Here is a 24,533-nt window from a genome sequence, read left to right as displayed (position 1 = left end):
AGCTAAATTGGGGATGCAAATTTTAATCTCTAGAAAAAAATGCTAAAAAATAATTTAAAAGCTATATGAGAAATTAATATATACTAAAAAGCATTCCATTTATCTAAAAGAAGGCAAAAAAAATAACGAGAATAAAGAAAAGCAGATGGGACAAATAGAAAATATCTTAAAAAATGTTAGACTTAAGCCCAAACTTATCAATAAGTATGTGATACAAACAGCTAAACATTATAATTAAAAAGAAAAGATCATTGACCTGAATAAAACAACACGGCTTAACTGACTGCTATATACAGAGATGTATGTATAATATAAATACATAAAAAGGTTGAAAGTGAACAAACGGAAAACTATATTTGTACTCTGGAAAATATAAGTATAAAAAAGCTGAAATGGATACACCAATATCAAAAAAATAAACTTCAAGAAATGAGTACTACTAGAGATTTAAATAGAGATATTACATAATGATTAAAGGATCAGGTCATCAGGAAGTCATACAAATCATAAATGTTTGTGCACTTATATACAAAAACTTCACAATAGATAATGTAAAAACAAGATAAATCTAAAAGTACAAACTGGCAAATCCATAATCATGGTTAGAAGATTAATACCTCTCTCTAAGAAATTGATAGAACCGCAGGGCAACAAAATCCGGTAAGGATACAGTAGATTTGAACACACTGCTGAACAAATTATTCCAACTGATATTTATAGAACACTATACCCAATAACTACAGAATACACATTATTTTCAAGTACACAAGGTATATTTATAAAGATAAACCATTAGTTGTGCAATAAAATGTCTCAATAGATATTCAAATATTGAAATTTAATTTAAAGAGCGTATTCTCTGAAAAAAAGAATTAAGTTAGAATTCAATAAAGTATAAGATATCTAGACAATCTGAAATAAATAAAAATTATAACAATTCACTTCTTTAAAACTCATGAATCGAAGAAGAAATTGCAAGAGAATTTGAAAATATTTTGAATGGTATATTGATAAAAAAAATAAAAAACAGCATAATCTGATGGATACAGCTAAAGTGATGCCTGAAGGGGTTATTTATAGCTTTAAATGCTTCTAAAATTAGAAGTTTAAAACCATGACCTATTAGAAAAATAGAAAATTTTTTTTCCATATTAGAAAAAAAAATCAAAGCATATAAAAAGAACCAATGAAATAAAAAAGAACTGACAATAGAGAAAATCAACAAAAGCAAAAGCTGGTTCTTTTAAAATATTAATAAAATTGATAAACCCAGAAGAAAATCTTCATGACCTTTAATTAAACAAAGATTTTTTATATACAACACAAAAAGTATTATCTGTAACAGAAAAATTGATATATTGGACTGAAACAATATTTAAAACTTTTTCAATTCAAAACATACCATTGTAAAAAAAATAAAGATAAGACAAGAGTAGGAAACAATATTTGCAAATTATATACCTCATATAGAAATTATATCCACAATATATAAAGAATACTTACAATTCAATAATAAAAAGATACATAACCCAATTTCAAAATAGACAAAGGATCTAAATAGATATTTACCAAAGAAGATATACAAATGGCCTAATAAACAGATAAAGAGCATTCTAAATTGTCATTCACTACAAAAATGCAAATTAAAACCACAGCAAGATATACCATCAACTCACTAGAATGGCTAAAATGAAATTTAAAAAAAAGATAAACAATAACAAATGTTGGGCAAATGTAGAAAAATTGGAACTCTCATACACCCATGGTGGGAATGTAAAATGGTGTAGCCACTGAAGAAATCAGTCTAGCAGTTTCTTAAAAAGTTAAAGATAAATTTACCATACAACCTAGCAATTCCACTTCTAGGTGTCAAACCCACTGAAAGGAAACATACATCAACACAAAGATGTGTACATAAATATTTATAGCAGCATTATTCATAACGGCCTCAGACTGGAAACACCCTAAATATCCATCAACTGATAAACTTAATGATCTATATCCATGCAATGGAACACTATTCAGCAATAAAAAGGAACAGAGTACTGAGACATGCCATACATGCATGAATCTCAGAAACATTATGCTAAATGAGAGAAGCCAGATACAAAAGACCATATACTACTGTATGATTGCATTTGTATGAAATGTCCAGAAAAGCCAGATCAATAAAAACAGAAACTAGTTTACTGGTAATTTAGAGCAGGAGGTGGGAACAGGGAGGGACTGCGAATGGGCAGCAGAAATTTTTTAGAGGTAATAAAATGTTCTAATATTAGATTGTGGTGATAGAATGTTATTAATGCATTTATTACTAAAATTCACCAAACTGTGCATTTAAAATGGGTAACTTTTATGGAATGTATTTTTACCTCGATAAAGCTGCTTGAAAAAAATGATAAACCCCTAGGCAAGAGACTAAACAAGAAAAAAAGAGAGGAAGAAAACCAATTCAGGAATGGAAGAAGGCTATCACTAAAGAGTCTATGGACATTAAAAATGATAATAATGGAACACTGTGAATAACTTTATGTTCAGCAATTCAACAGTTAGAGGACCGAACAAATTTCTTGACAATGCAGCTTAAGGTTAAAGAAACTGACACACAAAAAATAGAAAATCTCAATAGCCTTGTATTTACTAAAGAAATTAAACTCATAATATGTAAAAACCTTCTGAAAATGAAATCAACAGGCCCAAAGGATTTCATTGTTGAATTCTATCAAAAAAATTTTAAGGTAAAAACAATAGCAAAATTACACACTCACTTTCAGAAAATAGAGAAGGAAGGAATACTTCCCTACTCAGTTTGAGGCAAGTATAATACACCCATATATGATAGATATACAAGAAAAAAAATTACAAGACTAATTTCCATCATGAACATAGACTCAAAACCTTTAACAAAATATTAGCAAGTCTAAGGCCATGCTATCCTGAACAAGCCCGACCCCATCTGATCTCGGAAGCTAAGCAGGATCGGGCCTGGTTAGTACTTGGATGAGAGACCACCTAAGAAGACCAGGTGCTATAGGCATAAAAAATAAAAAATAAAGGATTGTAAGCTGACAAGGTCTTTGCAATCTATGAGGTCAACCAAGGGTTGCCTCACCTAAAAAAAATGAAAAATAATAAAAAAAAAAACATATTAGCAAACTGAATCCAGAAATATACAAAAAGAATAATACATCATGACCAAGTGATGTTTATTCCAGGAAAACATGATGAATTTAACTTTAAAAATCAACAAATTGCATTCACCATGTAACAAGAAAAAAAAAGGAGAAAACCCACACAATCATTTCAATAGAAGCGGAAAAAGCATTAGACAAAATTCACATCCTTTCATGATAAACTAGGAATAGGAGAGAACGCCCTCAATCTGATAAAGGGCACCTAAAAAAATCTATACCCAACAAAATACACAATGATAAAATACTGAACACTTTCTCTCTAAAATTGGGAGCAAGAATGTCTATTCTCCTTCTACTTGGCACTGTAATGAAGGCCTTTGACAGGGCAATAAGATGAGAACAAGAAACAAAGACATAAAATTAGAAGGAAGTAAACTGTTTCTATTCCCAGATTATACGATGTCTTACACAGAACCTCCTAACAAATTTTATAAAACTAAAAATACTAAGCGAATTTAGCAAAGTTGAAGAATACAAGCTTAAAACACAAAAATCAATTATATTCCATTTTTATATTTCTACATACTAAAAGCAAAATAATGAAAAATGTAATATTTTACCATTCCACTTTAATGGCATCAAAAACATAAAATGACAATGAAAAAATAAAAGACATGTTAAGAAGTCTGCACTAAAAACTACAAAACGCATGAGTACATGGAAAGATGCAATCTTTTTTTGGATTGGACGATTTCATATTGTTAAGATGTCGGTTTTCCACAAATTGATCTACAGATTCAATGCAATTCAAACCATAACCTCAGATGCATGTTTTTGTAGAAACTGACAAGTTGATTTTCAAATTTACACAGAAAAGCAAAGGACCCAAAAAAGACAAAGACTCTTAAAAAGAAATACAAATTTGGAGGATTTCAAGACTTACTATAAAGCTACAGTAATCAAAACAGGATGGCATTGGCATAAGGATAAAAATACAGATCAATGAAACATAACAAATAAACCAGAAACGAACTCACACATTTATGGCCAATCGACCTTTGATAAAGTTTCCAAGATAACTGAATAAGGGAAGTATAACTGAAAAGAATAAAGGGAGCTGAAAACACTACATAAGCATGTGAAAAACAATGACTCTCAATTCTTAACTCACAGAAATGAAAATTAATTCACCATGGATTGAAGACTTAAACATAAAAGCCAAAATTCTAAAGCTTCCAAAAGAAAACAGAATATCTCATAACCTCAAAGAAGGCAAAGATTTCTTAGAACACAGAAAATACTAATTTCCCTCCTTACCCCCACCCCCAAGAAAAGAGATACATTTATATTTATCAATATAAAAACCTTCTGCCCATCAAAAGGCACCATTAAGGAGATGAAAGGGTAACCCAAAGACTGGAAGACATCTTTTAAATAAATATAAATACAGATGTAATATAGATATCTGACAAAAGACTTGTAAGAATATATAGAGTACTCTACAAATCAATAACCAAAAAATAACTCAATTTTTTAAGTGGGGAAATATTTTAACAGTCCATTCACAAAATATGATAAATGTCCACTTAACTCATGAAAAGATACTCAGTATCATTAGTCATCAGGAAAATATATTAAAACCATAATGAGATACCATTTCACACCTATCACAATAAATAAAGTTAGAAAGACTGACAACACCAAATAGTGAAAAGGATGTAGTGTAACTGGAAATCTCACACATTCCTGGCAGAAGTGTATATGGTACAATCACATTGGATAGGTGTTTTGCCAGTTTCCATAAATTTATACCAATATCTATCTAACAATTGCACTCCCAAGTATTTATCCAATAGAAATAAAAACCTAGATCTACACAAAGACTTTCACATGAATGCTCATAATAGCTTTATTCATAATAACCAAACATTACAAACAACCATCAAAAAGAAAATGGGTAACAAATTATTAAATAGTCATACAATGGAATAACACTTCTGTTATGGACAACATGGGTAAATCTCAGAAACATTTTTTTGAAAAAGAAACAGACACATGAGTACATACTACATGATCCCATTTATATGAAGTCCACAAACAGGACAGTTGTTTCCAATAGAGGCTGTGTAAAGTAGCGAAAGGGAAGTTTCTGAAATGATAGAAATGCCCTATATCTTAATTGGGGTGCAGATCCATAGTACATACATTTATTAAAATCATTTTACAGTATATGTAAGATCTGTGCATTTCACTTCATCTGAAATTTTCCTCTATTTAAAAATAAATCCTAAAATAAAATTAAATTTGCTTTAAAAAGATTTTTAAAAGCTAGCTGGGTAGAGTATTAGGATCATCTCCATTATCCTGTGGTAATGAACACCCGCTAAGTCTCAGTCCCTTAAGCAGAAGTCAGCCTGGTGACCAAACACAGCCTACTGCCTATTATCAATAAACCTTTATTAGGACATTTTCACGCCCATTTGTTCACATATTTTCTATGTGTAAAAAAGTTGAGTAGCTGTGACAGAGACTATATGGCCTGCAAACTAAAAGTCTAAGATGGTTTCTACCTGGCCCTTTACAGACAAAGTTTGTTTTTTACCCCTAGCTTGAAACCATAAAGGTTTCTCGCTCATGCTCCATATTAATTAGAAGTGAGCTAGGAGTTCTGCTTCATGTCATCCTCATTGTAGGATCTAGCTGATAGAGCAGATTATCTGGAATGATGTTGGTCACTGCGATGAGGGAAATGAGCAAGTTCTGAAGGATCTTACACCAGCGATAAAACAATCTAGCCCCAAAGTAACACATCACTTTCCTTACAATTCCTGGGCCAGAACTATTCACATGACCCCATTCACACACATGACCCCATTCACACAAGGGGACCAGAAAACACAATCCCACATTTATTCATATATGTGCCTGGAAGTGGAGGAGAACTGGGCCATTCGCCAAATAGCACTAATGACTACCACAATAAAACTCAGAACCAATCAGTCCAGGTGTTTATTTCCCACAAACATGTATAACCCTGAAATATTGCCCTACTGAGTAGAAGTTCTAATCATAAAAATTCTAAAAGTTGCCCCTCACCCTACCCTTTGGCTCCCATGTTATACTGGTTAGGGAACCCAGCACTGTTTTCTGCCTTCATACATCCGGAATGCAAATCTGACTAACCATCACCTTTGCATTTAATATTCTTTAATAGGGGTTTCAGTCCTTGAGAAGTAGTCAACACAGACTCTGCCAAACCTCTGAGACCCTGCAGCCTCATCTCTCTCTGACACTGGTTCGATTTTGTTGCTCTGGAATACAGCGTATAATTACCCAGGCATATTGTACTATTTCCGGAGTCCATCCATTCTCTTGCTCCTGTGGTTTCCGCTGTGTGGAAGATACTCTCACTCTTTAAGACTCAGCACAGTCATTATCTTGTCCACAGAGCTTGCCATGACCACCAGTCAGAGAAAACTTTGCTACTATTACATCAGACCCAAAGTCCCCAAACTGCTGCTATTGCACCAGCCCCAAAGTACCTAATCACAGTACTTAGTCAATCAGGTTAAATGACAGCTAACTTACATCGTACTCACCAGGTGGCAAGCACTTTTCTAAGCACTTTTCATGTATCATCTCATTTAGTTCTCATAACGACCTAGAGGTAGTACTAGTACCATCTTTATTTTACAGATAAGGACTCTGAGGTGCAGGGACATTATTTAATTTTTGCAAAGTCTCACAGGTGTTAAATGGCAGAACTGGGGTATGGCCGGTAGGCTCCAAGGCATAATCTTAACCACTCTATTATCCTGCATCTCAACATTGAGAGCAGAACTGTCTTTCTTTGAGAGTGTAAGGCAGAGATCCCCAACCCCAGGGCCACGGACTGGTACCTGATCTGTGGGCTGTTAGGAGAACCAGGCTGCACAGCAGGAGGTGAGCAGCTGGCAAGCTAGTGAAGCTTCATCCGTATTTGAGGCGCTCTCCAGTGCTAGCATCACCGCCTCAGCTCCACCTCAGATCATTAGGCATTAGATTCTCGTAGGAGCACTGGTCCCTGGTGCCAAAAAGGCTTGCGGCCGCTGGTGTAAGTCGCTCAGCAGCAAAAGTAGCTACTCATTCCTTTTTCTATATACCCCCAGTGCCTGAATCCTAGGTATTTAGTCAAAAGTAGCTGCGTAAATCAAGGTTTATTCAGATGAAATAAATGAGACCCTGGATTCTGCAAACCAAACTTTCTGCTATATAAAGTCATCTTGACTAGTGACATTCAGGAAGTAGGCAGATAATTACCATACATACCTTTTCCTGGATTCCAGGCCTTCCTCCAGGGCTGCTGGCCAACTTGGAAATGGAGAGGAAAGGTCTGAATTATAGATCATTAGAAAACAAGCTCCTCTAAGTTGGGACAAGCATCTATCCAATCATTCAGGAACGTTTACAGAATCCTGACTGTTTAGAAATGCAAGAAATGACTTTGTGCAGAAAACAGCACAAAGCTTTCCTAAAAGTTTTTCCTTCCTCACATAATTATGCTTTAAATTCTTAATAGCTATAATTATGGAAGATGGCATTGTCGTGCCTGTAATTTTTCCTATCCCCCTTGGTATTTATTGATGATAAATGGCTTTATTAAAAAATAATGATAATTACCTTGTTTGGTTGTATATCAATATAGTTTCAGTTTTTCTTTATTACCACTTATGGAATTTTATGGATTGCCAACATTTAGCTTTTTATTGGTTTATATTCTCTTGATGGTATAAAAAGGGGGAGAGGAATTAACAATAATTTTCTTCCTTCATTTCCTGACACCCCCCACACAACTTGCCCCAACTCTGAGAGCAATCTAGTACACTATTCACATGGGAGGTTATCATTTTCACCACTAAGTAATTCTAACAATTAGCTACACACCTTAAAATTCTCCTCCCTGGACCAGTGCCTTACCAAACGGCAAAAAGCTCTTCTCCCACAACACGCTTCACAGAATCGGCACCTATAGCTCAAAACAAAGACTCTTCTGGTGGGACTAGGGTTTAAAATCTACTAAATTAACTACAAGATCATACAGGAAATAGTCTGTGTTCCCCAGAACAAAACCCCATTTGCTTTCCTAAATATCCACGAGAACCATGACAGCAAAAGCTACCTTCCACACAGAAGATACCACAGCTCTTGGAGAGTTCCCTTCCAAAAGACACTCCCTTTGGACCTCTTCTGAGTTCTCTCTGGAGACTGTCAGCCCTTGAAAGGCTAAGAAGACTACACGTTCCTTTGTTTATCAGTGGTCCTCCAATGGGGTACAACCTACCTCATATTCTCTGTAAAACATAAGCCAAAACAAATCAATGACACAAATGTAAGCAGTCCATAATTTTCTGCAAACAGTGCATTTGGCAGTGTTTTCACAAGGAAGTGAAGTCTATGTCCTTATCATCAAGAAGAGGAATGGTATAGGCCCTTGTGGTGCTTGATGTGTAAGTCAGACTATGTTAGGAGGGAGAGGAGGATAAGCAAAAGGGCATCAGACCCCATCTGCCCAAACTTAGGCCATGTTTTCAACCTCTTTCTACCTCTCTTCCTGCAAAAATGATTTCAACAACACCTGTAACTCAGAATTGTTGCAAAGATTTAACGAGTTAAACATCTGGCACATACTTATTGTTTAATATGTGCTATTAGCTCTTTTCCGTTCTTGTAGCTAAGTAGTTCTCAAGTGAGGCAATTTTGCTCCACAGGAGACAGAAATGTCTGGAGAAATTTTTTGTGATCACAACTGGAAAGGATCATGCCACTGGTACAGAACAGCCCCCACAATGAGAATTATTAGGCCCCAAATGTTAACAGTGACAAGATTGAGAAGTTTTGTTCTAGACCAGTGTGAAATAATTATTTCATTATTGTTGCTTATTCTCCATATAGCCTATCTTTTTAAATAAGCAATTATTTATTGAGAACCAACCATGTGTAAAGCTCTATGCTAGGCACACCCTTTACCATCTTGTACATTTCCTTGCTTGCCGCTCACTATTTTCCCAAAGCAACTCCCATCCTCAAATATTGTCCAACTCTATGAATATGAAGCTTTGGCTTCCCCTTTCTTCTCAATGCTGTTCTCAGCAGCCCTGAAGTCAGACATGCTGTACGTCAGAGCAAAGACCTGTATTAATCAACAATTCCAAATACAGCAACAACAGTTTGAAAATCAAAGAATGGGCCTTGGGGACATCAATATTTGCATGTTCATAATAAATACTTAACTACACATCTGTGCAATGTTCACCATAGCTGGGGGAGAAAAAGAACATTTATGTTGATTTTTGTCAACTTCCACCACTCAAGTATCTTAAGTGCTAAAGAAATGTAAAACTGAATAGTTGTAAAGATAATTTTAAATATGTTTATAATATGTACTTATGAATTGGAGACATGTTTGATTTACCCTGAGGTTTTTCTAACCATCAATTAGCCTATACCTACCTACCCCTTGGGTCAGTGGAATAATCTTCCAATCTGTGCACTAAACATCCACCTCTTTTCTATCTTATGCTTACCTCTACAACTTATATTGACTCCAGAATTAACACTCAAGATTCAGTTTCATGTTTTTATTCTTCTCTGTATACATTGTACATCTGTCTGAGCATATCTTTCTATGTGCAGAAGCCCCTAGTTATCATTTATTGTGGGTTTACAACATGCCAGGCCCTACTCTAAGTACTTTGTAGTCACACTCTCATTTCATTGTCACGAACCCCTACAGAGGTAGACAGTATCCCCCAGTTTTTCAGGGGAAAAAAAAATGAAGGTTTAGAAAGGTTAAGTAATTCGGCGAAGGTCACACAGCGAGAAATAGTCAGAATGAGTGTTCATACCTTGAGTGTCTGGTTCCAAAATCCATATTCTTCACCACTGCACATATTGGGGGGGGAAAAAAAAGACCTCCATCTGGTGAATGCTCCTTTGTAAAAAGGTAAGCAGTGGAACATTCTTTGACTCAACAAATCCTCAAAGAAATGCTAATCCACAAATGCTAGCTCATGTGCAGAAATATATATGTAAAAAGATACTTACTATTGCATAATTTGAAAAGGAGAGAGGGTAAACAGTGCAAATGGGGGATGTAGACCCATGCTATGGAATGGGGGAATTCCGTACAAAGTAGAGGGAATGTTTCAAAGAGAGTTTCACTTACCCTTTAACCATTCCTCCTTCTTCTTTAGTAATAAAATACTGATTTTATTCTGGGTGGCACTGCACCCAACTAAAAGACTACATTCCCCAGCCTGCCTTGCAGCCAGGGATAGTTGTATGCTGGTAAATGTTTCACAATCAGCTCACCCTTACACCAATTTTTATGATGTAAATTTTCCCACTATCACTAACTTCAAATTACCAAGTCGAGGTCAATTGGCTCACAAAAACTCCTGAGAATGTAACAACTGGTTCTTGAAACCAAGGATAAGCCAGCTCCAACACACAACTGGCTAGGGGTGAGCAGTAAGAATATAAACAAATTTGTCCTTCATTAAAAATGAGACAAAGAGCAAGCATGCACTTTTTCTTCTCTTCTCCCCTTCTTCTTCCTTCCTTCCTGCTTGGAATTCAGATGATATGACTGGAACTCCAGCAGCTACTTTGAGCCATGAAGCAAATTAGAAAATTATGGTGGTACAAAAAGACAGAAGATACAGAAAAAAAGAAGCTTTATCTCTGTTACCTCATGAAGCTAATATAAAATCCTTCACCCATCTACCTCTGGGCTCCTCGGAAAGAAAATAAGCCACTGCTGTTTTGGTTTTCTGTTACATGCTACCCAACTAATAGAGATCTTCAGGCTTTGCTTTCATATCTTTATTATTTGTATCATTTACAATGAAAAAGTTTTAATTCAGTATTATTTTCAAATTAAAAAGGCAAAAAATAGTTTTTTAAGAGTCAAGCGGTTGGGCCCTTTGGTGTTTCCAAGTTGCCAAATTCTTACAACGGTATCCATGGATCATACGGGCGGAGGGAACCAAGGGAAATCATAGGCCCGGCACACAAATGGATAGTGGGGGCACGTTCTGAAAATGAAAGAGAGAGACTGGAATCCAACCAAGTTCACAAACTATCAAAAGATTTTTGGCCAAATAAGATTCAAAGGATGCCTGAGATAAGGCTTGGGTAAAACACACAACAGGTGATGAAGAAAGCATAGGATACACTACAAGGCTGACATCTCCAATCCCGGAAAACTCCCATGAAGCCTGCCCAATGGAGAGGGAAAGCAGCAAGACTCCATGGCTCACAGCAGAGGCTCCACAATTAAGGTGTCCCAATCAAAGGTTCCCCAGATGTTGTCACAAAGAAGCAGAAGACAGAATATTGAACCACCAAGCATGGATTGAATCAAGAAAATGCAGGAGTCACTCGAGTCTCTGAGCCCAAAGGTACTGTCAAGGAGGGCAGCCATCTAGTGGTCAGAAAAGTCCTCAGGAAGAGCAAAGACAAATCTAATGGGGTTTTCATGGTTATATTCACCAGGGGGTCACAAAGATTATACTGAGAGTGACACATTGTAAAATCAACCACTGTGTGATTCTTCTGCCTTGTCTTACACAAAATAATTGCCACGTTCATTTAGGTTGTGTCTTTGCAGACTACATCAAGTCACCAGGCTCTAATACATCTTATGTGCCCAAGAGTGGGGTGTGTGCCACAGAAAAGGTGCTGAGCATAGGCCCCTATCCTTGAAGATACTTCAATCTAAAAGAAAAATGAGTTGTGCCTAGATAAAAATATCTAGAGAGCCTCCATCTATTTTCAAGCATCAAGTATATAGTCAAACATTAATGGTTAAGAATTCAAGAAGAAAAAGCAAAGAGGAATGTGAAAGCCACGCAAAGGATACAGGTCTGTATGATATGGGTCTTCAGTCAGGCCCTAAAGGATAGATATTATTTTAGCCAGAAAACAAAAATTAGAAAGAATGTATTCCATACTGGAAAATAGCAAATAATGGGTGCTGAACAAATATATTTCGAATAATAAAAAAGAAAAGTGGGGAGGAGAGAAAAATAATATTGGGCATTTATGGATAATAACATTAAAGAAGAAAAAATAGAAATTGTTCATTCTTTCATTCACAAATTCAACAAACATTAAATGCCTGGGCATTTGTTCTAGGGCCTCAAATACCAAACTAAGGGGTCCTGGACAAAAGGGGGCTCCTGGAGGCTAACTAACAGGCTTCTCCACTCATTGGAATAAAAAAAAAATTCACATTTTTCATACTGTCAAAAATGGGAAGATGTTATGAGGAGAAGCAGTTCAGAAAATTCTAAGCCTCAGCAGCTCATAACTGGACAAAAAACAGATAATTAAACTGAGAATAACAAGGCTGCCTCGTGGGCTAAGTAAGATATCCCTTCTTCAACTGAGCGTAAAACAGTAAAGTTGAGTCCCCTTCGTACCCATCAATGTCCCAGTGTGCCTTGAGTATTGTGTATACCAAGTAAATATTTACTACTCATGGACCCCGCTCCTTGTCTGCAAAAGCCCAAGCAGGGTTAGGGCTAGAATTGGTCAGTTGTCCCAGGTGCTAGAGAATCAGAACCTAAGGCTAAGTGTATGACACGTGTCCCCTGGGAAGTGGTGGCAGATTTTTCACGGTGGTTGATGAAATGGAGGGCAGGGGTCAGAGATGCTTACAGCGAGAAACATGTAATGGATACTGGTATTTAAAAGAGAAAGCAGCACTGGCCTTAAGTTAATGTTTCATATCCAATAAAGAAGGCTAAATATCTATCGTTTTGATAGATTGCTATAAATGAAACATTAGAGGGGCTCTTAAATACCTGGTTTCAGATCTTCATTACATGAAATTAATCTTGAGCAGACTATCACATCCAATATGGCTGGATTCCATTAAGTAGCCAGTTAGATAACATAAGCTATGCTTTGTCTAATAAGGACGGAATCAGGAAGGAGTCTAATAGGACAATTTCATCACTTCTGCAGCCCATGAGCTCTGCAAACCAGAGTGGCAGAAAATGTTTTCTAGAGACTCTCAAGGTAGCTGTCACACCCCTGGAAGAGATATAGGATAATTTCACGGTGTCTTCTAAAAAGCAACACAATGACCATGCTGAGTGTTTAACATAGAATTATCAGAGCTGAAACTGGAGAGATCACAAATCTCCATCTTTGGCCTACTCGAGAACAGGGAGACTGTTGCTGCCTCCAGACCCTTCTGAGGACTTCCACAGAATCATCATAGTTGGTGAACGTGTATTGTACATTGTCTTGCAGCAACTCTTATTATTATGCAGAAAGATACCAAAAGTTCAAAATGGAATAAATTCAGAAGATGGGAAATGAGAAAACCACAAAGCCAAAATACAACTAATCATGTCACCCAAAAACAAGCCTAAGAAAAAATGCAAACCTCCAAGAATGGAAAGAACTCAAATATCTAAGGAACAGAGGCCCTCTTCTGACAACACCTGCTAATTTATACAGGTGCATGTCACACACATTACAGAGGCTCCTACATGTCTATACCACACGCCCATTACCATAGACTGACATGGACTTTACCCTTAAAAGAGGCACATGGAGAACCTGGATAAGCAGACTATATTCCTTTAACTTTGGCATTCGATACAGCAAGTAAAGACTATTTACCAGAAGACTCTACAAAACTCACTTTACAACAAATTAAATAGATAATCCATAATTTTTTTTTTTAATATAAGCCAGAAAAAAAATCCTCTTCTGTGTGTTTTGTCCATAAGACCATCTCAATCAGCTTTTGTGCCTATCATGAGGACAGGGCAGAGCAAAGTAGGGCTGCCGTTCAGTTACTCCAACAACACTGACTGTCCAGTTACAGGTGTGGAGGTGTCTAGAATCATCTTAGCTCTAAATTCCTATAGTAGGGAAAGTTCTCCAAAATGAAGCAAGTATTTCACTCCAAAATACCATTATCATTGACTCCTATATCTAAACATGTTTCTTCCATTGATAGGTTTGACCCACTTGAATTTCAGCAATATCTTTCCTTTCTCAACTAATCATTCGTTCATAGTAATCACAGTTAACATGTACACACAACATACTTTTACTTGCTTTATTTTTTATGTATTAACTCAATCATCCCAACAACACTATGAGATAGGTACTATTACTATCCCATTTTAGAGGTGAGGAAACTGAGACTTAAGGAGACAATTTTCTATCTAGCCTGCAATCACATAGCAATTAAGTGGAAAACCTGAAATCTGATCCCAGCAATATGGCTCCATTGGACCTGCTTTTAATTCCAGCACGATAATGCAGAGGTTTTACTTGTTCATTCCAAAATTGAACAGTATGAACCCAGACGTACAATCCAAACAGTAATAGCAAGAAAGAAAAAAAATTCTAAGTGTTTTGGGCCACATTTCTCACCTATTCCTTCTACCTCATGCCCTAAAGCCCCATTACTCAGCAATTAGGTATTTCCTCTGCCCCCTTGAAACACGTTTCTGATATAAAAAAAAAAAAATTTTTAATGGCCATAAGCAATTCCAGCAAGCACAGGAGTGACAGAAAACAGGAAGTTAATTGTTTATTTTGACCATCTGGGTATGCCCTTGATATTGACTTATCAGCCACGGTTCTAGGTATGGGGCATTTTGTTTGACTAGAAAAAAGGGCTCTTTCTCACTATTTGCCAGGTAATATGCTAGGTGTTTTCAGCCACATTATTCTCTTTAACACCAAAAGCGAGCCCACCAAATGTAATTAATGGAATCTTGTTTTTAAAGACAAAGAAATAGACTCAGAAAAGGTTAAGTATCATGGTCAAGGATACTCACCTGGAAGTGGTGGCATGCAGATTTAAGCCAAAACCTGATCTGAAGCTGAGGCCATTTCTGCGACAGCACGATGCCCTATCCTTTAAAAACAGGACCCATTCTTAGTTGTTTTTTTTTTTCCTCTGAGCCGTGAGCCTTTACAGATTTACTGGTTGTTAAATGCTACTGACTCTAGCTAATTCCCAAATTAACTAGATTCCTTTTGGAGCTTGTAAAATGTGCTACATACTCAACTTCTGAATTTAGCATGCAAGATGATGACCACAGCAGGAAGAATGGTGCAACTTTCTTGTTAGAACGATGCACGCCTAAAAGCCTCTTTTTAATTTCTACCTTCTTTTATGAGGACTACATGAATGAGGACACACCTAGGATACTGCATATTAATTTCAACACAGCTAATACCCAAAATGTCCCACCAATTTACTCTTCGCTGACAATGTTAAAAGAAAATGATTTATGCAGATCAATCATCTCGCTCATCAAGTCCTACCCTGACAGCCAGCCTTCATCATTGCTATTTAAAAGGCACTGCTGACAGAAAAGACCGACTCTTTGATTAAGGGCCCTGTCTGGCTAACCTTTTATTTGAAGAATGATTGCCGCTGAGTGACAAATACTTTTCCATTCATTTCAAGGCAAAGATATTGACATTCAAATTCTTGATGGCTACACCGAGCAGATGCCACTGTTGGCAAGAGTCTTGAGAGCAACAGCAGGTACACCGTGGCTCTGGGGGCACGGGAAAAAGAATAAAACTAAAATACGCATACAGGCTCTGGCTAAAGGTTCTCAACAAGTGAAAGCCACGGGTCTCTGGACCAGATCCTCTTTCCCCAGTAGTTACCAAAGAACACCTGTTTGTAGTTTTGTCCCAGTTTTCTTCTTAAAAGTGCCCTTGTGGTTACCTTGACCCGACTTGGAACTGCACAGGCAGCAAAGACTAAGAGTCAAAAAAGAGGTCAGGAGCATGCAGTTTCCAACCCTAGGAAGAAACATCTCTCTCTGCCCTTAATCAATGATCGCAGCCACCTCAAACTAAAAGTACTGGCCTCCTTTTGGCATCACAGGACCACCATGAGGGACTAAATGCAAAGTGGAAGAAGCATCTGAAATATCACCTATAAAAAACACAACAGAAATATTTTATCCTATATGCTAAAGAAGAAAAAAAAATACGAGAAAGAGAGGCTAGGATTGACAGAAACAGAGTGACCATAAGACACAGACATAGAGTTTGTTTGTTTGTTTTTTTTGTTTTTTTTTAAGGCAATTCTTTTTTTTCTAATCCATTTCAGGTAGATTTCTATCTTGGTCGGTATCACATACATATAATGTAAACATATCCTCACAGCAGGATTGTTTCATTATTTTCATTTCTTAAATGCAAAATATTACGGATTAAAGAAAGCTATTTGTGGCAAGAGTCATCACAAAGCCTCAAGATTAATCATTTCCAAGTACAAAATGAAAATACCTCAGCAGGTCATCAGTGATTCCTTTTAAATCTTGCAGAGATGCTGTGTGCAGGTCTCAAGTGCTTGTGAGGGACAGGATATCAAAGAAACTGTAGCTCTGATTCTCCAACAAATTCCCACAGTGAGAGAGGCAGGGGACAACCAAGACACAGATAGAACCCTCTCCCCAGTCACCCTAGGGCGTAACAGGTGACACAAGAGTAGAGCAAAGTAACAGGGCTTCAAAGAGAGAGAAAACCTGAGTTTGAATCCAATCTTTGCTGCTTATTAGCTGAGGTGTATGAAACAAGTTAATTTCCCTCCCCAATCTTGTTGCCCTGGCTGTAGAATGTCTACCTTACACAGTTATTCGTGGATATTAAAAAATATGTATTAAAACAACTTTCCCTTATCTAAACCCCTTTTCTCCTTCTTTCTTTTCTTCTTATCTTTGCTCACCTGTTTATATGAGAGAGTAGTCCACAAGAGTTATGGAGAAAAAACACAAGATTTACAGTTAACAAGGCTACGCTATAACTCCTAGTACATACACTTACTATCCACGCAACTGCACAATCTTTGGATAAGTTACATGTTGAACCTCCATACTAGCCCTATGTCCCTCACCATGTTATAATGAGAACAAATAAGATAATGTGAAAGCCCTTTATAAACTTTAAATTAATATAGAAATGTTTGCCGTAATTACTGTTGTTTTCCAAAAATGGGACACTCCAACCCAGTTTTCTTTTTTCTTATTTATTTCTTCCATCTATATTCCCCATGGTGAATAATAAATCAATAGCCAGTTAATTAATCAATAGTCATATTATCTCCATTCCTTAGAACTATTAGTAGTTGCCTCTGCAGCTACTAGAAGTACCAGGTTTAGTAGTTGCCTCTGCAGCTGCTAGAAGTGATGTTTCTTCCATAAGAAAAATTTATTGGAGCTTATTATGTACCAGGCATTTGGACAAGAAGGTGAATGAAAAATGCAAAATTCAGTCAAGTGGAACAAATAGACAAATAAAGAAATGATTTCAACTTTGCTGCACCATATAAATTAAGTACAAAGGATGCTGAGGAACCCAATGAGGAATGGTGTGACTACCTGGGGGAGTAAGGGAAGATTTCACCGACACGTATTAGACCTGGATCTTCAAGGGTGAGCAGGTCCTCACTAGGCGGAAAAGGAAAAAAGAAATCATCCAGGGCAAGATAATGCCAGGTACAAAGGCACAGAAGCCCAAGAGAGATCATATGCTCTGGCAGGGACAAAGGCAAGTTCAAGACATCCTGTAAAGGCTGATTCCTTCAGGCAATGGAGAGCTTAAGCTTAAAATTTCTGTGATATGATCCATTGATTAAAAACATCACCCTGATGAAAGGTTGGGCAAATATTCACTGGGCATCTACTCTGAGCTAGAAACTAGAGACACGATGATGAAAAAGACAATCCTAACACTCTCTCTGGGGGTGAGCTAGGCAGGTAATTACTGCTTTCAAGTAATATTTGAGTAGCTGCCCAAATGGGGGTAGGCACCAGCACCTGTGGCTTCATGTCTGGCCTTGGAACCTGCCCTTCATACCCATTTTGCAGGTGTAGGTTCCTGCTTTTCTGCTTGACCCTACTATTTTCTTTCTATGGAATCTGGTACAACTATGGATCACCCACTTCTGTGTTGTGAGCTCTGTCCTCAAGCTTTCTGCCTTCCCTCCCTCCTACTAGCCTACTGTTGTCCTGCTTTGACCTGCAGCAATCCTGTGAACAGCCCAACAGCTCCTGAAACTGTCTCTAAAAGTGGGACTCTATTCCAAGTCTCTGCCCCTTGCTCCCTGCATGCATCTCAGTAAAAGTGCAGCAAAGATGACTCTATGTGTTCACCAAATCTTGTTTCACTGTCCTCTTCCTGAGCACACAGAAAGACAACTGACAACCTCTCACAGTTAGTCTGGGTTCCAGTCAATACAGGAAAAAAGCCCCTACCAGCCACGGTCTTTAAAAATATCCCAATGCAGACCTCTGTATTAGTTTCCTAGACTACTATAACAATTATCACAAACTTGAAGGCTTAAAACAGCAGGAATTCATTCTCTCACTCTGATGGAAAGCAGAAATCTAAAATCAAGGTTTCAGTGGGGCCACATTCAAGCCAAAGGCTCTGGAGGGATTCCTTCCTCGCCTCTTCCAGCACCTGGTGTCAGCATTCTTTGGCTTGTGTCAGCATCGTTCAAAACTGCCTCTGTCTTCACATGGTCTTCCTCTATGTGTCTGTGTCCAAAACTCCCTCTCCTTTCTCTTGTAAACACATCAGTTTTTGGATTTAAATACACTTTAAATCTGGTATGATATAGGATCCATCTCAAGACGCTTAAGTAATTATATTTGCAAAGAGCCTATTTCCATATATGATCACATTCTGAAATCCAGGTGAACATGAATTTGAGGGATCACTAGTAAACCTACTATACCTCCCATGCAACCTTAGAGGCCTCATGATACCAGTGATGCAGGCACCGGATGTCAGAGCCAGATCCCTGAGGGACCAGCCCTCACTGGGCAAGTAAATGAGCCTAAAACAAAATGTCATGGTGTTAAGCCACTGGGATTTCAGGCTTAATTTGTTACAACAGCAAAGCCCAGCCTGGCTTGGCTACCACTCCAAGCCTCGTGCCCTTGCTCTGCAACCCAAACAGTTCGTGGGCCTGGGGCTAACGTGCAGTGTTTTCATTTGGGTTCATTTTTGCTCAAAAGCCCTTTTCGATTGCTCTTGCTGAATGTCCCAGGAATTTCTCCCAAAGCTTTACTTGGCCTGGATATGACTGTTTGGGAGGTTTCTTGTTTTCCTCGGGTAGAGTCATTAAGCTTTTGCTGATAACATCGCTGTTTTCTCTACTGATCTCCTGGGAGAATGTGGTGGCCAATGAGTCAGCCATTGCTTGGGGGTGGGCGGGGGGTGCCAAGGAAGTGGGAGAAAGGGGTCAAATGTGGATGTTTTCCAGCTAAATTCATCCAAAAGTGAACAAAGAAAAACAGCACCTAGTGTCACTTTCTTACAGAAGTAAAAAGAACACCAGACTTTAGAGTCATGCTGACTTGGGTTCAAATTTCCCAGCTCTGTAAACTCAACAGCTATGATACTTTGAAGATTACTTTTTATCACAGAGCCCTACTTCTCTTAAGTTTTTTTTAAAGGGGGTAAACACCTTATTTTCCACAGAGTAGCTATGAGGATTAAATGGTACTAGATACTTATTTAGCTAAGTGCTCCTATCGCAGAAGTTGCTGGATATATGTGAATTTCCTTTGTTCCTACAGACAAGCCAATTTATTTTCCCTTATATCTTTTTCCCTTCTGGGGCAAGGTGACAGCTAACTTGGTATGAAACCATGATCTTTAGCACTGGTCTCAATGACCCCCAAGCATTTTCTGCCTTTTCTCTAAGTCACCCTACCAGTCTATTCCTTGGAAATGGGTTACAAGTTTTAGTGGACAGACTGGCTAATCTCTTCAACCAGCTAAGTTTTGCTCTTAACAACTTAACAAGAGTTAATTTTGATCCTCTGATTAGACTGAAAACTCTCTGAAGGCAGAGACTATGTCTTATCCTATTTCTGTAAACCCGATAGCAGTCAGCACATATACCACACTGATCATAGGTGCCTACCCCATACTCACTGATCAACTATAGCAAAAATGAAGGATGGAAAGTTTTGGTGACTAAGACCGGATCTGGCCTCAGTTCACAAATTGATGGGCAAGAATTAAAGTTAGCTGGTATACTCACAGAGTAGAGGGAAGATAGTAGAAGTTGAAACACTTAAGAAACAGAAAAGAGGCAGAATTCGTCTATACTCTGCAGATTTGGTGGATCCCTCTATACATAAATCAACTAATAGTCTATCACCCCTTGCCAGTTGGATCAGCAAAACTTACTATTATAGTTATATGAAGGGGTTATAATAAACTACATGTTATACATTGCACAGGTTATATACGTGTATTATATATCAATTCGCAATACATATTTACAGCACTTGCTTTGTTAAAGTGTTTTACCTATATAATAACTCATGTAGCCTTCACAACTCCGCAACATAGATGCTATTATTATTTCCGATTTATAATTAGGAAACAAACCCAGAGAGGTTAATTTTCCCAAAATCAAAGAATTAGTAAGTAGGCAAAGCCAGGAGTCAGATTCCGCCAGTCTGGCTCCAGAGTCCATGCCCTCAGCATTAGACCACACTACTTCTCAAGAGACAGAGGGCAGGGGTGGGGAAAAGTGAGTTCACAAATAGATTCGGAAGAGATAGCCCTTCAACAAAAGCTCGTTACAGGCGTAGAATACTGATCTGGTAGCCACAGATGCACAGAGACAGCCTTATATAAGAGCTGGTGACAACCCGCCTTAATGGTAATAGAAGCCAGATGGAAGCAACCCCCTAAATGAATACCTTTAGTTTGAGATGGGATTAACACCATGGTTAGGGCCTTGAATAGCAGCATCACTTGAGGGCCCAGGAACACATCTCTCTAACAGATTGAAGACAGGATATAGAAGGGATTGGGAGTACTTCCAGAAAGCCTTGATGGGTCTGCTTTGAGCTTCACGTCTTTAATGTAGAAACTGCTAGAGGCAAGAGACAGTCAGCTTCCTCCTAGGCCTACGAAGCTGGGCAACCCATACCCTATGCTTGTTTACCATTACTTTACAAATCATTTCAGTTTCCTCCAGCTTTGGCTCTCCTCCAACATAAACAGAGAGTAAACTGGGGCTCCCCACTTGAGGTAGTCATCTAAAGCTGAAAGAGCAATGGTGTTCTCTCCCAGGCTTCTCAGTCCTCTTGGGCAATGTCCCCTCCTCCCTCCTTAAGCATATCGGAATGAGCACTATCTGACAGTTGACTCTTTCATCTCTGTAGCTTTGAAAACCTCAAACATTATATCAGATCTACAACAAAGAGCAGGGACTTCAGGGGTTGACAGCACGGCCATAATTAAAGACAACCATCAATAAGCTGCCATGTTAAACAATGCCATGTTATAGCTGCTCCAAAACCAACTGTTTACCTTTCAGACATTTCTATGGAAAGGTTTAAACAGGTGCAGTTTGAATTGTATTAAGATATGCAAACAGGTGATAGGAACTTTTCTTCTAAGACAGCGTAATGTACAGCATGCTATTCCCTTGCGAATAGTGTACAATTGATTTACTCAAGGGAAATATTCTCTGGTAACTGATAAGAAAATGAATCCAAAAATGTCACTGAAAGTATTACAGGGACATTGCCAAAGATGAAATGGGAAAACAATCCAAAATTTTCTATTTTAAGTTCCTTCTGGCCTGTGGACCTCAGTTTCTCTCTTTGAGGGGGGAGGGCAGGGGGGAAGGAGGTTGCATTTCAAACTTATGTTGACATGCAGAACCCCTTCTAATAGAAAAGGAAAGCTCAAGGGTGCTTGGGGGATAGATCAAAGTCTCACTTACACAACTATGCCCTCACCCCAGAAGATTTCTATAATTTTGAGAATCACTGTGATCTCTGTGAGTTCTTTCCAGGATCAAAATTTTCTGATTCTCAAGGAAAAAAAAAGCGGGTTGGGGGGAGGTGTGTGTGTGTGTGTGTGGTGGGGGGAGGTGGGCAAAGAAAAAGAAACAAACAAATATATTCCATATTTTTCTCACTGCTCAGCATCCAAATAACATTAAATGAATGCGGTCCTGAGTCAATAAATAATAAAGTTTTAAGTAGCTTCTTCTCCACTTCTTGAATTTTGGGTAGGGTTAGCTGTACCAATAGCAAAGGGAAAGGGTGACACTAAGATGAATTATAAGTCTTCGACGCAACTAGAACTCCTCAGCTGAGTACTCACAGCTGGCTCTGTCCCATAACCCAGACAAGTCTGAAGTAAGTAAAAGAAATTCTCTCCCCACACTTTTCTTCTTCCTAGGACTCTAATGCCAGCTTCACATGGCCTGTGCTTGTCATGTTTCCAGTTCTACCCACATGCTGGAGACCTCTGGAGTTCTCTGGAGCTCCTAAACAGTTAGTCTATTCAAAGACAACCAGGAACTTTCTCTGCCTTGTGCAATGCATAAAAATTGAAGTAGGAACAGGAGGACTGTTCTGTGGAGCCACCCAGAGATCCCTTTGTAGCCACTGAAACAGAGACCCCTCCGTGAAATTTGAGAAGTTCACCCATGTTCACCAGCTGCTTATCACCTCATGTGTACAATTCATACATGGTGAAGGTAACCACTGGGCCAGAATCACCGTGGCTGTGCTTAAGGCCCCACATGGCACAAAACGACTCATTATGCTGACCACTGGGAATTTTCTGATACCTGAGGGTGCCACACTGTGAGAGTAAGTGTAAAGGGTTGTGACTCATCTCTTTGCAGACTGAGTATCTTAAAATTCATAACAAGAAGAAAATCTCTGTACTTGTATGGAACAGACCAAAAGAATTGCAAAAGCTGGATCTGACCTTATTCTGTAAAAAAATATGGAGAATCCTGATCTAGTCTCCTTACTAGGCCTCTCCCAGTGGAAGCCCCACAAAATCTCCAAAGAGGAAGACCAAACCACAAAGTGTCACTTCTATGAAGGGAGAAGTGATGTCCGGTGACGTCCAGCTAGTTCTAACTGACCAGGATAGAGCCAAATGGGGGTAAATTAAACTTCGCTTCCTGTCTAAGGCTGCACTAGAGGATGCTACGCCCACCCCTCCCACCTCCACTGACATCACTCTTGAGAGCCCTGTTTCCTTTTAGCCTGGAGAGCTCCATTTTGAAAACAATGACCCTTTATGGAGAGCTTTCATCCCAGCTTAAGTTCTAAAAATCAAAGAGGCAATATGTCTGAGATAGAGAAAGCATCCCTCAAGAATCTGGGGAAACTGCCCTGGGTGGTTCGTATTTAGTGATACTATCTTCTTTAACTTGTCAAATTGTCTTGCTATTTTTGGAATAAAACCAGACCTTTTTTTAAAAAAAGCAAAAACAAATAAAAGTGTTTGAGATAGGCTACTGATCACTGGTTTATTTTTTGAGTTGAGAAACCACACAGTTTTCCAAGCACAGTTATGTTATGGTAATTTACTTTGTCGTAAAGTGACTATATCCTTCCACTTGTCTATAAAACAGTCTGCTCCTCATCTTTCTAAGCTTGGCCTGGATACAAAACTTTTAACTTAAAATATGTAACAATATGTCATATTCACCAAAAGATATATGACAGCTATTTCTAAGATACATAATATTATTAATTGTTTTTGAATGTAATTGAACTGTTATGAATCTAAGAAGTATAAAAATGACATTCAGCCATCAACAGTTCTTGAAACATTATATACACAAAAGAAGAAATACTAACAAGTCCAACAGTACTCAATTTCAAAATTATACCCTTTGAATCCAAAATGACATTAAGAGAAACAGAAAAAATGTACAAACTTAAAATTGTAATACTTGAAAATATTCGACTTAAGTGTAAGCTAAATTATTTTTTGTTTGTGTAACTGTCAAACAATGTGCTGTTTCCTTAAACTATTTAAAAGGCTGTGGCTGGAGTATGCAAGATACAGACAATGCTGAGCAGAGGAACAAGCAGATGTACTTCCATTTACTCTGAGTCAAGAATTTACTGAGCATCTACTGTGAGTTCATACTATATCATGGAAAATAGCAAAAAAGATAGAGTTCAAGCCTTCGAGGAGTTAAAACTTACTTATTTAAAATTGTTTAGATAATGACACAAAACCATCTTTGATTAAATTCTCGTATGAAAGTTCTGATAAGTAATATGTAGGGTTACAGCAGGAAGAACTCAATGTGAGCCAGGGTCGCTGAGAGGACTCCACATAAGAGCTAGAATTTTTGCTGGATCTTGGACTGAGTCATATTTAGAAAGATACAAAGAAGGCCAGAGGGTATTTACTGTTGAAGAGGAAGCTTCAATAATGGCCTAAAAGCTGAGACAAATATTACTTGGGGGAAGGGTAAACTGAAAGGAGTGGCCCAGCCAAAGGCCTGGACCTCAGGTTACCCACAACTCAAGGACATGAAATCTGACTCCATCTTCC

General features: G+C 37.9%; 1 protein-coding gene and 1 pseudogene across 5 annotated transcripts in view; one reads left to right on the top strand and one right to left on the bottom strand.

The window, feature by feature from the left end:
- The window catches only part of LRMDA (leucine rich melanocyte differentiation associated), a 993,794-nt gene that overhangs the window by 668,560 nt on the left and 300,701 nt on the right, over positions 1 to 24,533 (bottom strand). The gene's annotated exons all lie outside the window — the stretch shown is intronic.
- Positions 2,919 to 3,037, top strand: LOC120609884 (uncharacterized; annotated as a pseudogene).

This window comes from Pteropus medius, unplaced genomic scaffold (assembly GCF_902729225.1).
Source record: "Pteropus medius unplaced genomic scaffold, Ma_sr-lr_union100, whole genome shotgun sequence".
NCBI classification, from domain to species: Eukaryota; Metazoa; Chordata; class Mammalia; order Chiroptera; family Pteropodidae; genus Pteropus; species Pteropus medius.
The sequence above is the reverse complement of the archived record's forward strand: the minus strand, read 5'-3'. Positions and strand labels throughout refer to the sequence as shown.